Below are 22,521 nucleotides of genomic sequence, written 5' to 3'. Positions count from 1 at the left end.
CATTCATTGAGTTGTCATGTTGACAACACAATTATCTACACTCCTTATTTAGCACATATTTTCTACACCAATAATTTGCGTGCTACACCATTGTAGGCTTATCCTCACATCATTACACTTAATCTTGTGCTTAATGGAGGATAACCCATATCTAGTGGACATGTGCCTAGTTGTATGACATATCATGATGCTAATTTCTATGCATTCTAGAAGCTCTCCTGAGGCCTTTATATTCAGGCACTCCTAGTGTACTCTCAACAAGTTATTGAATGAATATCGTCATTCTGATCATACACTATCTATTTTGGTCTACTGTATGCTTGTGTTGAGTTCTTTAGTTCTTGGGTTAATTTTGGCCTAAGCCAAATTCTTACATGGTATCAGAGCTGAGGGAGATTCTCATCATGTAGCCATTCAAGACCGTTCATGCTTCAGCACCTCGACACAAATTAAGAGGATCTACAAAAATTAGGAGCATCTAGAGCCATAATTGACCTCATTGTTGCATCCAGAGCATCAATTCAGTGAAGATCAACTATAAATTTTCTTATATTTCATGAAAGTTGATCGTGAGGCAAAAAAATTTTGCAAATCGAAACTCGGAGGCCTCGATTTGTCGGGTATGATCAATTTCGGATCTAATTAATTCATTTTGCAGATCTGAATTATTTTTATTTCTCTGTATTTTTTTCAAAATTATTTTTCAAATTCTAGCAAAAAATTTATTTTTTTTGGCTGAACCAGGTAGTGACACCTTGGCTTGATTCTGCATTTTTGGTGGTGGATACTTTGTAATTTAGTTTGCAGGGTTAATATATTATATTCATCAAGCTTCATATTACACATCAGCCACCATACCACACAAATAATTTTTGAGCACCTGCACAAATTTTTCAATAGGTATCATTCATTGACGGCAATAACCCAGTGACCTTCTCACTACCGGTGGGAACCCTTTCCCCTGTCACCTATTTGTATTCCATTGTGCGAGCCTTATCTTTTAAATAGAACATTGAGCACTCAACCCACACATGTGGGACTAAGTTTGAACCTTCGACAATACAAAAAGGATCTCTAGCATGAGAATATAGTTTAGCATTTTAAAACCAATTCTGGCATTGACTTGTGCAAACCTGATGCCACGTGATAGAATCTCATACGACGATGTGACCCATACTACCACATCCATTGCACAGTCATCAGCGAGTGTATCTTTGAATAGGCACCCAAGTCATTGTAGACATGTGCCATTTCATCTAATGCCATCCTCTAGTTAGCACCCATGTAGGCATCTCGTACAATAGCCCAGTCAGCTTATCTATATGTCAAGCCAGCAGGGATTGTAATGTTTGTACAATTCCTTACATAGTGACATCCCTGATCTTAAATTTGATGCCCATTTGGACATCATATAAGGGAAAATTTGAACTACTATGATGGTTGTATACCATCAAATTTAACCCCATTATTCACTGATGCAACCTCTCTCCAGATTCATTTTCAATTTTGCAGTCCGACTTCGGGAGGCCATAACTCAGACATCTAGACTCCAAATTAGGTGCAATGTTTTTTGAAATTGGGTAGAATTTTCTAAATTTTTTAATGGTGCAGTTATTTTCTAGTTTCGGTGCACGAATTGTTCAAAAATTACATTTTCTAGCCACTATACCTGTATAATCCTAAATTTTGCAACTTCAAATGCTCTATACGGGCTTATCTTGAGTCGAAAATAGGTCTCATTTTTTTTGAAAGTGCATAATTTTTTGTCTACTTTCTAGATCTGGCATCAAATTGTAGTGTTGTGTGGACAAAAGTTTCACTGTCAGCAATAGGGCCTTTCTCTTCTTTATAATGCTTCAGAATTGTAACACATTGTAAAGTTTCAGATTTGTACTCCATTAAGAAGTTGTAACAAGTAAATTCAAAAGTCCAAGAAGGCCAAAATTGGCAAGTGGCCCATTGTAATCACACTACTAATAAAGTGCCCAAAGCATCTATTTTGGGGGGGATTCTTGATTTAGTGAAAGGGGGGGTGTTCTTGGTGTTGTGTTCTCTCTTTTTTGTACTTTTCTTTCATTTTCTACATTATGGGAAACTTTAAGTTTCCTAAATTAACTCCTCATAACTATGCTTCATGGTCAATCAAAATTTTGTATCACTTAATGCATAATGGAGTTTCACAATATGTAGATGGTACTCTTCCTTAACCAGTAGGTGATAATGTATCAACAAGTGAAATTTCAGATTAGGTAGCAATTGATAGGAAAGCCCTAGGTGATATATGTTTGGGGGTAGATGATAAGATCATGTATCAAATTAAGAAATGTACTACATCCAAGGAAGCTTGGGATACCCTTGAAAGCCTTTATGGTAAAGTGTCTAAAGAGGGTGTTTTCAAAATTGAAGATAAGCGTGTTTCCTTAGATCCTAAGTCATATGACTCAATACAGGACTTCATCATCAAGGTGAATGAATTAATGACAAAGCTTACTGATTGTGGGAGTTCTACCAAAGATGACAGACTGATCTATCTCATTCATAACAAGCTGCCATCAGAATATTCCACATTTGTATCTTCTTTTAACACCTCAAAGACTACCTTAGAGTCTACCTACAAGAAAGTCACTTTTGATGAATATGCTAAACTGTTGGATGATGAAGAAAAGAAGTTGAAATCAATGGGGATTCTCAAAACACCTTAGTCCAAAGCATTGGTGGCCAACAATGAAGGTTCTCAAAATTTAGCTAGACAATCTTCAAATAAAGGAAAGGGTAAAAAGAAATGGAAGAAAGATAAATCTAAGGATGCAAAAATGACAACACCTCAATCCAATCAACAAGGCAAGTCCTCAAATTCCAATAAGAAAGGGGACAATAATAAGGAGAAGAAGAAGTGCACTTATTGCAAGAAAATGGGTCATGAAGAGCATGAGTGTTATCTCAAAAAGATTGATGAATTGACCAACATCATGAAGAAACATAATGTTCTATTTCCTAATGCTTACAAGGAAAAAGGTTCATCTTCAAATTCAAAGGGCAAAGGGCAAGCATTCATGGCAAATGCAAACTCTTCAAAGGAATGGATATTTGACTCAGGTGCCTCATATCACATGGGTTCTTCAAAGGAGGATTTTTCTTCATTGAATCACTCAAAGGTACCACACATCTTCATGGGGAATGATAGCAAAATGGAAGTTGAAGGAAAAGGAAATGTGGAGATGGAAAATGGAGAGTTTAAAGAGATTCTCTATGTTCCAAACCTAAGTTCAAATCTCCTATCAATCTACCAAATCACTCAACTTGGAGATGGACATAGAGTTGATTTCCTTCCAGACTCGATTCAGATGCACAATCTTCAAGATAATTCCTTGGTTGCAGTGGGGAAAGTGAATGATCACAAGAGGTTGTACTCTTTCTCTCATTTTGTACCCAAGTCTCCTTCAAAGGCCTTGTTATCGCAATCAAATTCAAACATGCAATTATGGCATAAGCAGTATGGTCATCTTGACTTCCACTATCTTCCACAACTTTGGACATACCACATGGTCAAAGGTCTACCTCAAATCAAATTTTCTAAGGGTGAATGTTCAATAGATTTAGTGGATATGTATCCAAAGGGGAAGTTACAAAGAGGGAAGTCTTCTAGAGCAATAGGTGTTCTACAAATGGTTTACATGGTACTAGTAGGCCCTTTTGCATTCAGCTAGGGTTGCTACATACTTACCTTTGTTGATGACTTTTCAAGGCTCACTTGGGTCTACTTTCTGCATAACAAGGATGAAGTGTTGGACAAGTTTCTAGACTTCAAGGCTCATGTAGAATGAAGATCTAGGAAGGCCACCAAAGTACTTCATATGGATAATGGAAACATAGATGTGAATAGAAGACTTAAGGAATTTTGTAGACATGAGGGAATTGATCTTCAGACTCAGCCAACATTTAGTCCGCATAAGATAGATGTTGCAAAACTGAGGATTAGAACTCTTAAGTCTATGGTAATTTACATGATTCATGCCAAGTCTCTAGATCCATCATTAGAAGTTGAAGCAATCTCTAGTGCCACTCACATTCTTAATCATTCTCCTCGTCCAACCTTAGATGGAAAAACTCCTTTTGAGGCATGGTACGGCAGAAAACCTACTGTGACAAACTTCAGAGTCTTCGGTTGTCCTACATGGGCAAAGAGATCTTCCAAGGGATGCAAGGCACAGACACCTCGTCCTTGTACTTTCATTAGTTATGAAGATGGTGTGAAGGCATATAGACTTCTAGATCCTCAAACACATTAGATATTTATGAAGAAGGATGTACATTTTGAGGAAAATTCACCAAGCTTGTCCTCTACTCCTCTTCGCACATCATACAATGTGGAAACTGATAGTGATTTCAGTGATAGTGCTTCAATAGATTCAGACACATGGGGTTCTACAAACAGTTGCAATGAGAGATCACTTCATCAGTTCAATCCACATGCATACATAGCCAGAATGATAGGTCTAAAACAACAAGGTACATCCAATCTTCCAAATACAAGTTTAGTGACAGATTTAGGGGATAGTATTCATGATCTACCTCTTCTTCTTGATGTAGAATTACCTTCTTTAGTTGTCATGAGGTCTCCATTACACTCTCTTGTTCATTCTCTACATGATCAATCTTCATAGGTTGAGGTGATTGTGGATACTTATGATTAGTAGTTGCAGCAGGGTTCTTCATCAGTTGTAGAGACAGACAGTTCTTTGGGATAGGTTCTTTAGTTAGTTGAGCAAGTCTCAAAGACATCACTTATCCATGGGATTCTTTCCACACATAGTGGAAGCATCTCATTTGTACCCTTGGTATTGTTTCTTCCTAAGGGGAGGAACACCATTCTGTAGTCTTGGATCAGCTTCTTCATCGGAGCGGTCACTATTCGACATTCTTCTTTGGGGGGGGATCCCATCCTATCTCTCTTCCTCTTCTCATCATTCTCTTATGTATATACTAGATGTATGTCGTAATGGGGAGGTCTTGATTACTCCATCCATCCATGCATCCCTATTTATCTCTCTTTTTGGGGGAGGGTTTTTCCCATGAGGTTTTCCCTCTTTCCCTGCTTTATGGGAGATTGCATATCATTATGTACATGGGTACCTAACATGGCCTAGTAGCCGAGACCCATCTGTATTGCATCCTAGATTTTGTAAGCTTAAGGGAATTCCCCTAAGTTGCACTTAAGGGGGGGTGTTGGTGTAAATAAGTATTTACTTATTACACTTACTTAATTTTACTTAGGTTAATGCATTATTTAATTATTTTGCATTATTTTTTTATTATTTTAGGTGAGACACTTAGGAGTTTGTGTACTGTCATTGAGTTACACAACTCTAATTATGTACATGGTGTCTACAACATAGGATTATGCATCATTCACTAAGTTGTCATGTTGACAACATAGTTATCTGCACTCCTTCTTTAGCACATGTTGTCTACACCACTAATTTGTGTGATAAACCATTGTAGGCTTATCCTTACATCATCGCACTTAATCCCATGCTTAATGGAGGATAACCCATATCTAGTGGACATGTGCCTAGTTGTATGACATATCATGATGCTGACTTCTTTGCATTCTAGAAGCTCTCATGAGGCCTTTATATTCAAGCACTCCTAGTGTACTCTCAACAAGTTATTGAATGAATATCATCATTTTGATCATACTCTATCTATTTTGGTCTATTGTGTGCTTGTGTTGAGTTCTTTAGTTCTTGGGTGAATTCTAGCCTAAGCCAAATTCTTACAGATTCTCATCTCAATGTCTAACTATCTCCCTTTTTAGTTTCATTCTTATTCTCATCTAGGAAGCAATTCATAGCCTCCCTCTATCATATGAGCTCATAAAATCAATTAGCTCCCTCTTTGAAATATCTCTTATTATTTTATTCATAATATGTTAACTCTTCTATAATATCTTTGTCTTCATATAATAACTATATATTATTGCCCTTTTGACAATATTGCCAAAGATACTTCATTTTCTTCATACATATTTACCATGTAGATATTCTCATGTTAGTACTAAAGATTTAGTTCTCCAACTATCATCTATCTTATGACTTATACAACATCTTGTGCTTCTCTCTTCACTACTTTAGGTAGATCATAAAGTATATCTTTCTACATTAATTAGTAAGATATTTTGATCAACACAATTGATATAGAGCTCTATCTTAGCTCAAGTTATCTTAGCTAAGGGAATCACCCCTAATTTACCTCTTAATTACTCACATGCATCCTTAGGTAATGTATTATTGTTCACATACTCTAGTCTTACTTCTTTTTCTTGAACTAACTCTCTCAAGTAATGATACTTGATAGAAATATGCTTTATTTTTATGTGCATGATAGGGATCCTTGATATATTTTCAACACTTGTGTTATCATAGTAGATAACAACATGATCAATGATTTCTTCCTTCATTTCTCTTAATTATTTCTTGATCCACACAATGTTAGAAAAATTCATTGTTGGTGCTGCTACATATTCAACTTCTACTATTGATTATTAGATATGGTTTTGCATCTTACTTCTCCAAGAAACTAGTCTCTTTCCTAGAAAGAAAGCTCTAACACTTGTATTGTTCTTGTCATCAATATTTCTTGCCCAATCAACATCTATGTACACCTTGAGTTCAAACTTGTCATTGTTTTTGTAATAATACAATTGTCCTTTGTTCCTTTCAAATATCTCAGTATCATTTTCACTACCATCATATGATTCCCCTTAATATTTATGAAAAGATCTTGCAATAATTCCAACTATTAAATGCAATAGCTAGTTTGATGTGAACAACATATTGTAGATTTCAATCATTAGTCTATACAATATCTAGTTGACATCAATGCAATCATCATTCTTAGATAGCTTATGTTCTATATCCATAGATGTGCTGACTAGTCTTGAATCTTCCATCCCCAAAAAATTAGTATCTCCATGATATATTTTGATTGAGTGATTTAGATACCTTGCTTCATCTAATATACATGTAATCCAAAAAAGAATTTGATTTCCTCAAATATAAGTATTTCAAATTCCTTTGTCATATCATTAGTAAATAATTTGCATAATGCATCATTTCCTCTAAATATGATATCATCAACAAATATTTCAGAAAATAGTATCCCTTTACCACCTTCAATTTTCAAGTACAAATTACTGTTATCATTAGTTCTTGCAAAACCAGTCTTTACCAAATAATTGTGCAACCTTTCATACCATGCTCTAAGGGCTTGTTTCAATCGATACATTTCTTTGTAGAGTTTACTTACCATATTCTTGTTGGGATCAATAGATCTTTCTGGTTGTTCAATATAAACCTCTTCTTTTAGTATTCCATTTGTAAATGTAGATTTGACATTGATTTGATACACTTTAAGTCATTTGTAAGAAAAGTATATAAGTAATGTTCTAACTTCTTCCAATCTTGCAATTGGGGAAAATGTTTCCCCATAATCAATACCTTCATCTTGTGCATATCCTTTGTATACTAATCTAGTATTTTTCCTTGTTAGTTCACCATTTTCATTTGCTTATTCCTTAATACCCACTTTTTTCCAATAACATTCTTGTCCTTTGGTCTAGGTACTAGTGACCAAGATTTTTTCTTCTTTATTTGTTCAATTTCTTCATTCATTGCTCAAATCTAGTCTTCATTATCCAAAGAATATTTTATTGATTTAGGCTCAAACTCACAAAGTAAACATTTATCACTTCTTATTCTTTTCTTTTTCATAAATATAGAGTCTTTATTTCTACTGATTTATTCAAGTGCATGGTGTCTTCTCACATACTTTTCTTGTGTCAGTTCTTTTCTTCTTTCTTATTCTTCAGATTCATCTCAAAATTTATTTCAAGTTCATTTTGTATCTCTTTCTACTTTTGGTTTCTTGTCATTGGCTTCCTGGTGTTTGGCAGCTTCATCTTGTATCTAAACATCATTTTGTTGATGCCCAATAGTACATTTTATTACTTAGTAGCTTGAAGTTGTAACTCTACATTCACAACTTTTTGTTTATTGTCAGCCTTGTTCTCTAGTTCAAGTAGGGTGTAGGGGATTCCTTCATTGACATATATGAATGTGTTGTAATCTTTAGATTCTTTGTTGCATTCAACTTCATTCTTCTCTATATATTCATCAACTTTCCCATTTGCACTTTCCACAACTTTGTTAGTGTTAGAGTTCAAACATTTATGTATTCTCTTAGTGTAGTATCATAGGGATATGTCTTCATTAATTTTAGCATTAAGTTTCTATTTCTATTATCCTTTAGTATATAAAATTTTCTTCCAAAGACTTTAAAATAACTCACATTAGGTGCATATCCATATCATAACTCAAAGGGTGTCATGTTTGTAGATTTCTTGACTTGTAGTCAATTCAAAGTATAAATTATTTTACTTAAAACTTCTCTTCATTATTTCTATGACTCATTCTTCTCCATCATCAATGTTCTAGCACAATCCATGATTGATCCATTTCTCCTTTTACCTATTCCTTATGGGTAGGGGTCCTAGGTGTTGACATCTATCTTTTTATTCTTCTACCATTGTAGAATATGTTGAATCCATTATAGATAAACTCTCCTCCTCTATTAAATCTCAATTGTTGGAATTACAGTAGGAAAGGTAAACTTCTAAGAGAGGGGAGGCGAATTAGTAGTTCAAAAATAGACACATAAAACTTTCACCATATATCCATCTTATACATTCAATAGATGAATCGAAATAACATGTAAAGCATGAGCATCTAAATCATATAAACATACAAGAATTCACACATATACACTAGATATGATTACGTATAAACCCTCCAAGTCAGAAGGTAAAACTAGTGTGGGGATGACACCCACAAATCTTCACTACTATAGTAATAAAGTGTATCTAATGAAGGTTGCAATATTTTGACCATGAATCATGATCTACCCTATGAAAGGTCTACCCTGTTAAAGGTTAACAAAGATTGTTAGGTCTCACCTTGTTAGAGGATTTCAACACCCTATTAGAAGTGTGCCTTGATAGAGGACTTCACCTTACAACTAAACACCCTATTAAAGGATTTCATATAGCCTATTAGGACCACTCTTCTTAAGAGATTTGATTGAAATCACCTGTTAAAATATCTCAGCATATATCTTGTAGTTAGCACGTGCTTTCCCAATAATAGATCACCTCTAAACAATGTCTTCTTGATCTTTTTTTCTCAGATGTCTTAATGTTGTATCCCTTTCTCTATCCTCTATTCTTCTCTAATTCATTCTTCAATTTACTCTTTCTTCTAAGTCACCATGAATGTTTTGTTTTAATATGCAAATTATTCTCTTCACTCCTTTAATTCATTTCACTCTCTATAAGTTTAGGGTTTCATCCTCCTTAACAAGACTTTGGTGGCTTAGGGTTAGGTATGAATCTACGGTTGAGATTCATCCTTTTTGCCACTTAAACCTTGACATTTTCTGATTGGTTGCATGTAATTGCATAGGGAATTCAAATATAAATTTTTCCTTATCTCCAAAATATCAAAATATAATCTTAAGTCAACTTAAAAATGGTTTACATAGTTGTTTGTTCCATTACAAACAAATATGTCAAAACTATCTTACTTGGCATATAAAGTCTCTGATGCTTGGTATGTATTGTTCTAATTACTATGACTCAGCACCTACATTTCTTGGCATCCACTATTTACTCAACTCATGAATCACTTAGCATGGTCTATCTACTCAACACTTGAGTGAATCAGCATATGAGTGACACAGTACTCATTGTAACTCAGCATGATCTAATATTTATATATTGTGCTTGGCATGTATTACTAGTTTGGCATAAATTAAGTAAATAGCTTAAGTGTGTTGACACTCACTAATCAAAACCAATCTAAGATCAACAATCTTCCCCTTTGAAATGAGTGTCAAAAACATACATTATACATCTTAATCTCTCAAGCATAACATATCCATGACTCAACTTATATACAAAACTTCAAAATTTCAAAAATTTTGCAATAACTTAGATATCTCAAATTTTGATAACTCCCAGTTTTGATGACTCCCCCTAAGTTGATATGTCTATTTTATAACAAAAATTATGTACTCCCTCTGAGTAAATGTATTTATGTTTGTGCTTTTTCATCTAATTCTTCTTGTATCATTCTCCCCTTTTGCTCATTTTCCCCAAATATATATATATATATATATATATATATATATATATATATATATATATATATATATATATATATATATATATATATATCCCCAGTTATATATCTCCCCATTTTCTCCTTTGTTTTATTCTCTCGACTACTATATACGCCCTTTCTTATTTTTCTCCCCCTTTTTGACACTTATGTCAAATGGGCTATATACCTATGGTGTTTTTGTCCAAAAAATATTTATGGACATCCATTATTATCTTGAGGGCTACATCCCAGTTATCACATGCAACATTCAATAACTTTATTTGGATTGCAAGCTTGGCAACAAGGTGTACTAGACCATCTAAAGTAGAAAGATTATGGTCTTTCTTTAGTAGAGTTTCAACATAGCATAGCTCCTTGCACAATATTTCCATGTGTGGGGTGAGGGTAGCTTGTGTGCTTGTTAGTCTGGCTCTAATGTTAGCCTTATCTACTATTAAGATAGCTAACTGACTCTATTTCTAAAGCAATCTCCTAAAATGCTTCTCACTTTGAGCTAGATTTGTAGGTATTCTTGCACTTGATGTAGATATTTGACTTTTTAGGTTCAGAAAGTGACTTCTAGTCTCTTTGGTGAAGAGTGTAGGATTGCATAGTTTTGTATACAATGAGAATATTTTCTCGAATAACTTCTTCACATCCTCAACCTTAGTTTCCAATGCAACTTGAGTTAGTGCTATATCAACTGATATTTTCTCATTTACTCTATTTTGGAACTTCTTTTCTAACCATTCTAAAAGTTTTGCATTTGTATCAAGGTCTTCATTACTCACCTTCTCCACTATATCTATTAGTTGTTTGATTAGTGGCTTGGTCTCTTCAAGAGTTGGCAAATGAAATGCATCTAGAAAGATGTCCTTAATATCTTAAAGTGCTTGCTTCTACCTATGTTCTCTCCTAAGCATTTCTTTTTGTTTTTTCCTTTCTAAGGCTTGCTATAAAATGCCTATTTGTTCCAATGTCATAGTATCATAATCATACATTGGAATAATAATTTATTCATGAAGGCTTATATCTCCAACCTTTGATGAGCTTGGGCTTGGCACTGAGATCAACAATAGAGTGGCATCTATTCTTGACTTTTGAAGAGTTTGTGTGGAAGGAGTGCCAGATGTTGGTAAGGCTACCAGTGCTTGGATGGCCACTTGTTCCTTCACCTTTGGTTTTGTTTCTTTAGGCTTGTCTTGGTCTATCACTATGACTTGTTTTTCACCTTGTTCTTGTGCTATAGGTAGAGATGAACCTATCTATCCTAGTTACTTCTATTGTCCTGTGGTGGTGTCCTTTTCTTTTGCTTTCTTCTCAATAGTAACAACCTTAAAAATTGTACCAATCTTGGTAGTGTAACTTTTGGCATTAGGACCAAAGGTTGTACATGAGTAACTAAAGGGATGAAGGAATGTGTTTGTTGTGGATTCACCTTTTCCCTTGTGACATCAGTTACTGCCCTTTGTATTTCTTCTATGCTAACCAAAACTGGATTGCCACATAGTTTGGCTTGTAATGTAGATTGATCTAAGATCTTCTTCAAGTCTTCTATAGTAAGAGGAATGATGTTCTTGGTTGATGGATTAGAGACATCCTTTATAGTTATAGTTTCAATTATTTTGGTTGTGTCATGGGGAGGACTAACACTCAAAAATTGTGTATCATGCACTCTCTATTCTTCTTACTGCTTAGGCTTAGTTGTTGCCTTGTCATCATCTTTCATTTCTATCTCTTCTCCAACTATGTTATCTTTATCATCATCCTCTTTTTCATAATTGTTAGTAAATAGGTTTTTCCTCTTTAGAAAACACCATTACAATTGACTCTTGAATACCCAAAAGAAGACAAACTCTGAAACTAACAATAGAGTCACTTGTAGTTATCTTGTCAAGTGCTCTCTGAATTTTGAAATAGAGGTACAACTCCCTCCTTTTGATTCAATATAATTGATTTCCAACCAGAGAAATGTAAATTCAAACCATAGGATCTAAAATTAAATTTCTCTTTATTCCAAATATGTAAACAAAACAACCATAGGATCACTTTATCCCTACATCATAAACAAGTTTACAAAATAAAATCAATTTCTCCTTCCCTTTCTCTATTACTAATTTATTTTTTATCTCTTTACTTTATCCCCCACTCCAATTTCACAAATCACTATGCATATTACAATAATAATTAATTCTACTAAGAATTAATTATTTTACATTTTTCTTCAAATTCAATCCACTCCTGCTAACTCACTTCTTTTCACATAATAATCATTAATTAATTCTTGTAGAATTAATTATGTGAGAAATTAATGTTCTTTTAAAATTAATTTGACATTTAATTATTTTTCATTTAAATATATTAATATTTAATTATTTTAGGAATTAAATATTATATAAAGCAAAATAATTAATAAATTATTAATTTAAACACTTTCTTTTTCTTTTTTTAATATCTTTTCACATAGTTGAGTTGGAGAAAAATAGTTAGAGTTTCAAAACCCTAGGTAACAGTGGCTCTCTCTAGGGGCTGCACTCTATGCTAGGGTGCAGAGAACTCCAGGATCTCTATCTACTACTATCCAGTGCCTTGATTCCTTGGGCTATAAAGTCATTTATCATTGTAATCTCATATTTGCAAATTATGGATTCCTTCCTTGTAGTACTCTATAACTTCCTCTTGTGCTTTCTTGAGTGAAGTAGGATTCTAACTCATTCACATTTTCTTCTCCATCTAGTTTCTCCCCTCAAGCTCAAGTACATCACCAACCCTGACAAGTGGAAAATATTTTAAGCCATTTTTCCCATTCAAGCCCAATCTTCAAATAATAGCTTTGACACTATGAATAAGCTATTGGACATTATGCAAACCTTTTGTGTTACTTTATCAGTTATCTCTACATGTGTATTCTATATTTGAATGGAAAGCTACACAAATGGATTGGTAACCCTAAAATTATTCGGGTTCAATAACATTCATTCATTTATGATAGCATTGTCTATGCTTCATAAGTAAAATTGGATACCATTCCAGTGCTAGCCTGCTAGTTTCTTTTGTGTTTCTCTGGTGTAGGCACTTTTCTTTCTTCTATGCTCATGCTCTTCCCACCTATATAGACATCTAGATGTGCTAGCATCTACTTACAAGAAATACTAGTTTGGTCTACTTCAAGGAGCTGTAAGACCATTCTAAGAGACATTCCTCTTGGCACAAGAGTGAGTATTTAAGCATCAATCATGGCTGCTATATCTATCACATCTTGATCTAAAAGATCTAGCTCAGTCACCATTTTACTTATAACACTCATTATCGTGTTAGCATCTTAACTTTGAACACATAAATGTAATTTTTGATGAACCTCCCAACTTCCAGGGTGTCACCACGGCTTGTTGGGGCTCACTACTTCCTCAGAAGAAGAAGAAGATAGTTGGTTTGTCTGTTTCATGTTTTTTGGAAAGGGAATAAGTAGCATCACCAATAGAAACTTGATTACATTCAAGGTATCAACTGACAAGGTTTGATTCTTTAGGCCCATTTGTTTTAGATGATCATGATGTAGAAATAATTGATCCTGTGATTGTGTACATTTGTTAAGCATTCACCTGCAAACAATAATTGATCTCATGATTGAGCCTTTTCATTTCTATGCATTGATAGCACTCAAAACTGGTGTTAAAACAAGACTAAGCTAAACATTATCTATCGCATTTCAAACCATTTGAGCTCAAGTGTAATTGAATGAAGCACTAGCTCTATTCCACCTACCAGGAGGATGATGGCATTGTCTATCACTGAAGCCAATGAAGTGCTAAGAATTATCCTACTTCTACTCTTTTCTCTTGGCAATTCAAACATGCAATAATTTATTTTCTGATATTTGAATTGATGAGCACTAGGTGGCACATGTCAAATCTGTACCACTATCATGTTATTAACTAATATTTTTCAACCTTGTACACCACCTTATGTGTTTTAAAAGTGAGATGCTCCTTAAAAATGATACTTGCGCCTTTGGAACACACATCATAGTTCCAACTTTCCAACCCACCACTTTTTATAATCTGAAGTGAGGAAGAAGATAGCCCCAATACACATGTCCTATTGAGTTGTAAAGATCTTGATATGGCAAAAATTCTAGGGTGTGAATATTGGGGAAACTTGAACCTATGCTTATTTCACAAACTTTCTATGCAACTCTACCAAATTCATTACTCGCTGGCATTTTCGTGAACTTTGTGTTATATTACATGTGTTTGGCTTTGATGCAATTACCATCTAAAATAAATAGCTACATTTATCATCTTCAGAACTAGCCTCTAAATATCTATTATCAAGAAATTTCCATGGCATATTAAAAGTTAGACAACAATATAATTATCAAAACATTGTGACATGTTGATAACATTGGACTTCAAGGAAATTTTTCATCAACTCATAATATGCCCTCTAGATCTACATAGCTATATGATCATCCACATTTATGTGAGAGCCATAAATCATCTACGGTGTCATATGGTTTTATTGTAGAATTTCTCATAGTGGTCTTTCTAATTTTTAAGAATCTATGTCAAATATAATGATATCACATACCTTTGAAGCCTCCAAAGGATGATCAACATCTCTCCCTAAAAATTAAATAGTAATACATCAAATTTTAAGTGTCCCATCCAAACAATTTAATCACAGAAATAATTAGGGTTTTTAATTGTGTGAGTACCTTTTCCAGTCTAAACTATTTCTTCTAGTCACCTAACCACAAAACAAGGCATGGGACTCAGTCTATGCTTGTATTTCACATATGATTAGGACCTTCTCCTAGGTTGAATATAGGCCAAGAACAACTTTAATTAAAAAGATTCATCCAACTCCCAAGTCACAAAAATCTATAGGCTGATCATTTTCATTTGTCTCAATGTCTTTAAGGAATCTCCCACTGATACAACCATTATACAGAGATTATGAAAATTTGATCAAGTGATTTCAAATTCGTGTCCTCACAATCATATATAGGCTTTGACAAATTGAGCTTTGGAACTACATCCTAAGATTTAAAATTGAACTTTGAATCTAACTTGGACAGTGGAACTAGATGAGTACAAAGTGTTGCCAATCATCTCAGCAAGGTCTTTATTTCTTGAAACTCCTTAGAGTATGGATTACCTCAAGGAAAGGGAAGATTTAGATAGGATGCATCTTTTCAAGGGAAGTAACAACAAAACAAGAAGCAAACTCAAGCAAAAAATTGCAAAAGGAAATGGTTATTAACAATAGAGAGGGGAAAACCCTAAAAACTTAGATGTGACCACTTATAGGCTAGTAAAAGTATGAGCCCTTCTAAACCAACTTTGGATACAATGGAAGAATTTTTTACACACAAGTGAACAAAATGGCCAATGTGATCTTTAACTCATGTATGGAAAATGAATGCAGAGGAGGGAAAATAAATATAGATTCAAGATTTTCCTCCACATTTTTTAAATCAATATTATCTTTTAAAAAGATAGATGGAATGTCATCTATTTTTTCCATACCTTGAGTCCTTCAATTTTTGGATTGCCCATGTGATTCTTCAATTGAAATTTGTTGCATTGATTCTTCCAAAAGAAAAGAAGGCAAACAATTTGTTAGAGGCTCAAAAACACATGAATCCTTTCCTGCTTCTTGGAAATCATTTGATTTTTTAGGTTGTAATAATGCTTCATTAGTCTCCAAGAGATCAAATAGGAATAATTCATAATCAACTTCATGCCCATAGGAAGAGCCATCCAAGCATGTTGAGAGACATTGCATTGTGTGATCGGACATACTTTTAGAAGAGCATCTGTCATCAATCATTTCTTGTGTGTGTTGATCTTTCAAACCTTCCTAAACAATATTAATTGGTGAAATATCAATACTAGTCTCAAATATAAAAGAATCAAATTCTACATTTGAAACATCCTTTGATAAGTTTTCATTTTATCTTTCACCCCCCAGGCTTTGTTTGATAGGAGGTATATTTGGGCCAATCATTGAGTTGTTTGATTGTGAGGCACATTCATCATCATAATCAACATTTAGATGGTAGGCTCTAGCCACACTACATGAAGTTTTTTCAATCATACGAGAGATTCAGTGATCTTCATCATTGAAAACCATTAAATTTTGATAAATAGGAGGTGCTGATGTAATTGCTTTGAGAATGAGCCTTTTTGTTTAGGCTTTTGCTTTAGATAATCCTTTTGTTCATAGAGATTAATTCCTATCTATGTAATTTCTTTACACTTCATTCCACTTAGAATCATGTCATCTTCTAAATTAATAGCTTCCCTTCGTGCATCCTGCAACCTTTGCAATTTTAAACGAAGATGCAAGAATTTAATTTCTATTTGTATAGAAGCAATGAAAACACACAACTGGTTATTTTCAGTTGGTTGGCTAGTTAGAGGTATCTTACCAACACTTCTATTAAATATATCAATAAAATCTCTCATGACTTCCCCTTCTTTGATCTTGATTTGAAAGAAATTTAATAACATCTTAGCAACATCAATCATAGGCATAAATCTCTAAAGAAATTTTACCTCGAGATCATTCCAACAAGTGATGCAACTATCAAGTAAATTCTAGAACCAATCTATTGTTCTTCCAATGAGGCTTCCAACAAATAATCTAACAAATACATTATCCTCTTGCACACCAAGAATCTTGCAGGCAACTGTAATTGCTTTAATGTGATCATCAGGGTCTTGATTTGCATCACCAGAAAACTTTGGGAGATATTCTAATGAATTCTTAGGTAAGGCTGAGTGTTAAGATAAAGAAAATTACCCAATTTGAGCCCCCCATGGCTAGGCTGCAACCAAAGCCATAACACCAAAATTCTTTCACCACAATCAATTAAAGTCTCCAACCTCCATCCTTGGGGAGGTAACCTTCACATTTCCAAGAAAAGAAAAGCACTAGAACTTTCTTTGTTTCCCCAACATAGTTTCCAAAAGAAGTTAGTAAAAAGGTTTGTCCTCTCCAAAAATCACCTTTACAATTGACTCTTGAATACCCAAAAGAAGACAAACTCTAAAACTAACAATAGAGTCACTTGCAATTATCTTGTCAACTACTCTCTAAATTTTGAAATAGAGGTACAACTCCCTCCTTTTGATTCAAAATAATTGATTTTCTAATATGCCTTTAACCAGAAGGAAAAGAAGGAACACTAACATTCATTCATCAACATGATATGAATGTGAACTTTAATTTAAATACTTTTGAAAGGAAATTTGTCTAATCAATCTTCCTGCTTACAGAGAAACAAAAGGGAAATTTGATATTCACTACATGTACAGTGCATAAAACCTCAAGATTCCATGACACATAAGAAAACTTGATAAATGAACAATATCATATTCCAAACATGGCTGGAGTAACTACAAGATCATTTTGAACTAGAGAAATGTAAATTCAAACCATAGGATCTAAAATTAAATTTCTCTTTATTCCAAATATGTAAGCAAAACAACCATAGGATCATTTGATCCCTGCATCATAAATAAGTTTGCAAAATAAAATCAATTTTTCCTTCCCTTTCTTTGTTACAAATACTCCAACTTAAAATGCCTTCCCCTATATTGAAAAATGTGCCAACATTTCCCCCCCACCCGAGAAGAACAAGAAGAAATTATAATTATTCTTCACCTGTTAAATAATTTTAAAGGAAGTTCAACTACCCCCCAACTTCTTCTGAACTAATTTAATTTTTATCTCTTTACTTTATCCCCCACTCCAATTTCACAAATCACTATGCACATTACAATAATAATTAATTCTATCAAGAATTAATTATTTTACATTTCTCTTCAAATTCAATCCACTCCCCCTAACTCACTTCTTTTCACATAATAATAATTATTTAATTCTTGTAGAATTAATCATGTGAGAAATTAATGTTTTTGATAAGGTAAACAGGTTTTAAGGGGTCCTGAAACCCATAAGTTTAACAACAAGAAAGGCTGAAAATAAGCGAAAAATCGCCCAGCCAAAACATAATCCTTACGGCTGAAAATAAGCCCAAAGGCCCAGCCCGAAACAGCTGCCCACTACAAAGGCCAGAGAACCAACCAGAAAAAATGGAGACCAGACAAAAAGCCAAAGCCAGGAGAAACAAAAACCAAAGGACAGAGACCAAACCTAGCAGACTACTTCTCCATCTCGAGCATGGTCTGGGCAGCTTCGGCGCACTCTTGTTGCTCTTCTACCTTATGATGTGAGAAATTAATGTTATTTTTAAATTAATTTGACATTTAATTATTTTGCATTTAAATATATTAATATTTAACTCTTTTAGGAATTAAATATTATATAAAACAAAATAATTAATAAATTATTAATTTAAAAGCTTTCTTTTTCTTTTTTTAATACCTTTTCACATAGTTGAGCAGGAGGGAAATACTTAGTGTTTCAAAACCCTAGGTAACAATCATCATCTTCATCATCTTCCTTATCATCACCTTTTTTATCATTTTTACTCTCTCAAGGGTCAGTTTCTCCTTTCTTGATGGTGGTTAACCCATAAATGAGTTTCCAAATTTGTGTTAATTTTTTAACAACATCTTCAATATAATTTTGGAGAATGTTAAAGGCTTTTTATTTAGGTGTGAACCTAACTGAATATTTCTATATTGTCTTCTCAATTTGTCCCTTAGTCAAGTTAGTCTCCCTGATTTGTCTTTTCAAATTTAGACAATAATGCCATTTTTGCTCAACCATGTCATATAGATTTTTAGGTACTGAGTTAACAAATTCTAGTGGTGTGGCCTTCAACTTTGACATCATGGCATATAATTCATCTTCCACTTGGTTCTTCTCCACTTTACCCAATTTATCAAATTCAACATGACTAAAACCTAAAAGATCTACATTATTCTTAACATTTTCACAAAGATTCTCAAGGTCTAAGAGAGGATTGTGACTCACCACCTTGAATTGGTTGTTATGATCTTATTCTATCTTCTCTTCATTAGAATCTAGTTGAGCCACATGCTTCCTTCTCTGTCTTTTCTGCTCCTGTCCTCCTTTCTCTGTTTGCTTTTTCTTTCCCCTAGCCTTTTGTGTTGTAGCAATGTGCTAGCTCTAGTTCTAGGTTTAGTGGGCTTTGGCTAACTTGGTTTAACAATTTTATTGGTCCTTTTCACTAGTTGTGCCTTTTCCTTCCTTTTCTTTTGCTTGGCAAGAGTAGTTGCTTCCTTGGCTTCTTCTCCCTTGGCATCTTCAATATTCTCCTCTTCTTTATCTTCTTTGATGCCTTATGTTGATGCTAGAGGTTCTTGAGCTTGAGTTTGTTCTTCCTCTTTTTCTTCTTCTTCTTCCTCTTCCTCCTCGACATCCTCTCCAAATTTTTCTTCCAATTTATTTACTATCTTTTCCTTTTTCTTCATGGTAGAGGTAGTCTTCAAATCCATGGTAATCTTATAATTTTCCATCTCATAGTTTCAAAAAAAAATTTGTAGTCTTGTCTACTTCTTTTACAAGTAGAGTTATTGTTTTTGAGGCTTCATCTACATTTACCTCATATCCTAAGGGTCTCAACCATCTTATCCTTGGTGTGATAGCTTGCACAAATGTATAATAAAAATCAACAAGAAAACATATATCATTATAATGTTTCTCAACTAAGGAAACTAGTATTCTGAGTCTCTGCTTCATTGACTTCTTGAAGTCTTCAAAGTAGCTAGTCATTATTGTTTCAAAATTTTCTCCTAGCTACTCAATGTATTCACCTATCTATACTACAACTGATCTGTTAATCTTCCATCCTACTATTCCAAATAAGGGGAATGTGTTTTGTATATAAAAGAATATGAATATTAGTATTGAACCAAACTTGCATTGTTCATTCTTGGTTTTCCTTATTGCTCCAAGGTTCTCCATAAGTTGTTCCAATTGAAGTTCTACTAGATCATATGTATGATCTTTCTTAACAATCTTATAACCAACATCCATAGCTATAAAGGGTACACTATTGAATCTATTTGATTGATAGAAATTATGTGATATTACTCTTACAAAAAATTTAATAAGAGGATTAGTGTTTGTATCTATTGTCATACCTCTTTTGTTCTAGACTAGTCCAGTATTCTTCTCAATCATTTCCTTGGAATCATCCCTGAGTGTCTTGAGCCGATCAAGGGTTGGGTAGCTAGTAACCCTATGAATTATTCTCTTAGTAATTTTGATTGGTCTACCTTCCAACCACAAAAAACCATCATGAATTTGGCTCAACACAATTTGTATCTAGGACACTCTATTTTGAAAACATTTGGGAAATCTAGGGCTCATGTTAAACACTTTTTCTCAAAAAATTTATATTCTTCCTTCAAAACACCATTTTTAGAAAGTTTGTCATATGTCACTCTAATGTCCATGTCACCAATGCTTCCTATCTTGCAATTTTAGCATTTACTCACATCTTATACCATTATCACATTTGGCGGGATCATAGACAATGTACTAGAAGGATCTTCTTTATATGCAATGTCAAGAATGGCTTTAAATATGGGTTTCTTAAATTCATTACTAAATAGCTGAATGTTTAAAACTTCCTTCCCTTCAAAAATTTTTGAACTTGATGCTATTATGTCAAACTAGGGTTTATGAAAATTTAAACTGTGTAGCTTGACTCTTGATAAATTCCTTGCAAGATTCGATGAAATAGTGATGAATTATTGCACAAATCTTCTGCAATTTCTTCTGAAGAATTTCCTAATCACCTCTTGCTCTTCTTGCTCTTTCTTAATTTTTAAATGATGAAAAATGAGTAAAAATTGATCATATACCCTTTGAAAACCTTGCATTTAATGCTAAGTGCTTGCACAGTTGTAAACTCGACAATAACCAGATTCAGGTTTACTTGACATCCATTGATATTTCTGTCACTCTACAGCTACTACAAGCTTGGCATCAACTAACATTTGACTTATCACATATAGGAAACTTTTCATACTCGACAGCAACATGAACTTCTTGCATCTTTATTCATGCTAATTTAATCTTTTTAGTACTGGAACCTTTTAGAACTGATGTATGATATAACTTTTAGATGTCAGTCCCACATACCTTTTTTTTTCCTAGTTTGATGAGGTGTGGTCACCTGACCCATTGGGTGAAGTGATCCCTTCTCTATTTGATGTGCTGCAAATATCTTTCTTTTTCCATATCTTGTTGATCTCATCTTTGATGTCTTCAACTTGGTGCCTTTGACCTAGTTGGACACTATTTACTAATGGGACTAGTCTTCAAAGAGCAAAAACATGTAGCTTGACTTAACCATATTTGGTAGTTACCTCTGAAGTGTGTCCTAATACAATTCTCAGGAACATGTCCATATTCTTGACAATATTGACATCTATATCTTGTATTATTATCCCAATTATAAGAGTTGTCATTATTTCTTACCTTTTTTGTCTATTTGATAACCACATGGATTTGGGTCTATATTCAAAAGCTCTATGTCCATACTTATGACAATTGTAGCAATATCCTTCAAATGTTTGTGTATGCATGGTCCTAGTTCTACATTCATGTGCCTAATGACCTTGCTTATTGCACTTATTACAATTAGTCATATTCTTAGGCTTGATATCCTAATTATAAACGTGCTCTTACACATATTAGTTGTATGTCCTTTCTTACCACAATTATGACAGGTACGTTTGGAGTTCTTACCTTTTAATGTTCCTTTCTTCTACACTTTTGGATGATTCTCCTTTTTTAGTGCTTGTGTATCCCAGTCCTAGTGTATCATTCTTAGATTTAGGATATCTCAATAATTGCTCAAAGTATTTGATGGCTTCATTTGGCTTGTTGAAACTTTTAGTAAATTCCTTTTCTCTCTTTAGGTCATTCTCCAATTGTTCATTCTTCAATTTCAATGTAGTTATCTCAATGTCCTTGACATTCAATTCATAGTTGGCATTCGTCATTTGACTTAGAGTATCCAATTGCATATTGGAAATCTTGGTTAGCTCTATTGACTTCTCTTCCAATCTATTGGCTAGAATTCTTTTGTCTTCTTCAATCATGGCTTTGTCTTCCATAGCTTTCTTCTTTTGTTCAGTTGCCTCACATTGCAATATAGCTTGTGATTGTTGCTCTAACTCGAGATTTTTGATTTCCTCATCTTCAACTCTATAATTTTCCTGTAGATCTACAACTGCTATATCAAATTCATTAGATTCTCCATCTATAAATAGCTTAGTAGTGTCTATCTCTTTGTATAGTGTGTCATTCTTCGCAATAGCAATCTCTTTTCTTCTAGCCAAGGATTTCT

Source organism: Cupressus sempervirens, chromosome 11, assembly GCF_028749045.1.
Source record: "Cupressus sempervirens isolate cs-2001-9-10 chromosome 11, ASM2874904v1, whole genome shotgun sequence".
In the NCBI taxonomy this organism is placed as follows: Eukaryota; Viridiplantae; Streptophyta; class Pinopsida; order Cupressales; family Cupressaceae; genus Cupressus; species Cupressus sempervirens.
The sequence above is the reverse complement of the archived record's forward strand: the minus strand, read 5'-3'. Positions refer to the sequence as shown.